The 1,853-nt window shown below is 37.2% G+C and overlaps 1 pseudogene; it reads left to right on the top strand.

Annotated features, from left to right (window-relative positions):
- Positions 1-335: 335 nt before the first annotated feature.
- On the top strand, positions 336-1,119 carry LOC140709601 (large ribosomal subunit protein uL30 pseudogene; annotated as a pseudogene).
- Positions 1,120-1,853: the final 734 nt, after the last annotated feature.

Here is a 1,853-nt window from a genome sequence, read left to right as displayed (position 1 = left end):
GTTGTTTATACACACAGCAACTAATTTATTTTAAGACAGTTTCAAAATCATTGAGAAGAACCATATCTCCTCAATAATTCACTTTAAAGAAAATGGCAACTTATTATTGTTATAATAATAACAATAATTATATATATAATATATAACATGAGGTTGTTATACTGCAAAGAGAAAAGATTTTGGAACACACACACAAGTCTCTCCTCAACTGAGACAAATGTGTATTCTTTCCATTTTGTAGCTGCAAGCTTCCGACTTCCTGTAATGCCCCCTACTGTTGTAAACATTTCTTTAAAAACCGGAAAATAGAACTTCCTGTTTTTCCAATCGGAACCATGGAGGGTGTAGAAGAGACGAAGGAGGAGGCTTCTGCTGTGCCAGAAACCCTTAAGAAAAAGAGAAGGAATTTCACAGAGCAGAAGATCAAGCACCTGAGAAAGAAGTTTACCCAAAAGACGCTTCAAAAGGCAAAAGGAGGAAGCTTATCTCAGAAAAAGCGAAGCACTATCACAAGGAATATAGGCAGACGTACAGAACTGAAATTTGAAGGGCGAGGATGGCAAGAAAAGCTGGCAACTTCTATGTACCTGCTGAATCCAAATTGTCATTTGTCATCAGGATCAGAGGTATCAACAGTGTGAGCCCAAAGGTCCGAAAGGTGTTGCAGCTTCTTCACCTTCATCAAATCTTCAGTGGAACCTGTGTGAAGATCAACAAGGCTTCAATCAACATGCTGAGGATTGTCGAGTCATAGATTGCATGGTGGTACCCAAATCTAAAGTCAGTAAATAAACTAATCTACAAGGGTCATTATGGCAAAATCAATAAGGGAATTGCTTTGACAGATCATGCTTTGATTGCTCGATCTCTTGGTAAATATGGCATCATCTGCATAGAGGATTTGATTCATGAGATCTCTGCTGTTGGAAAATGCTCAAAGAAGCAAATAACTTCCTGTGGTCCTTCAAATTATATTCTCCATGAGGCGGAATAAAGAAAAAGACCATCTATTTTCTAGAAGGAGGAGATGATGGCCAGAGGGAGGACCAGATCAACAGGCTTATTAGAAGAATGAACTCAGGTGTCTACCATGATTATTTTTCTAAGCTGGTTGGTTAATAAACACTACCTGCTTTCAAACTGAACAACAACAACAACAACAACAACAAAAACTTGAAAATAAATACACCTGGAGAAGATTCCCTAACCCAAGAATGAACCAAGGATTTCTCTGAATTGTGGGTATTGGATTCTTGGCTAGTCATGTCCTTTTATCCACACTATAAGCATGTTCCCAGCTACCTAGATACAGAGGAGAGTCTATCCCAGTTTTTAAAAGGGCAACTCCTTACTTACTTTCCCCCAGATTTGCAGACTCATTAATTTCTTACACAATCAAAAATGTAAGCTATGTTTCTGCCTGATATCTTTCTGGCACACTGGGCCTTCTTAGGCCTATCGGTCATTAGAATGACTTGCAGACTTTGGACATGATGAAAGCTCAGATTACCACAGTTCTATTTATTTTTCATATATCAGTTTTTATAAAAGTCTAAGTTACATATGACTATAGTTTAAGGTTAAATATTCCATTAATGTTGTTAAATAAAATAGCAACTTTCCTGACCACTTCTCCTTGTCCCATTTTCTCCTCTCTACAAGCAGCCACATTCAATTCTATTAAAGCTGATATTTTAAGAAATTTATCTGATATCATTACATAACATGTTTGCTAATTCTTGATTAGTCAGTTTTAGTTTTGTGAAAAGATTACCCATTATGGCAGATGAAGACGAAGCTTCATTTCTTCCCTTACGCCTCTACATTTCCTCTTTTTCATCTCCCTACTCTCC

This window comes from Chlorocebus sabaeus, chromosome 21, assembly GCF_047675955.1.
Source record: "Chlorocebus sabaeus isolate Y175 chromosome 21, mChlSab1.0.hap1, whole genome shotgun sequence".
Lineage (NCBI taxonomy): Eukaryota > Metazoa > Chordata > Mammalia > Primates > Cercopithecidae > Chlorocebus > Chlorocebus sabaeus.
The sequence above is the reverse complement of the archived record's forward strand: the minus strand, read 5'-3'. Positions and strand labels throughout refer to the sequence as shown.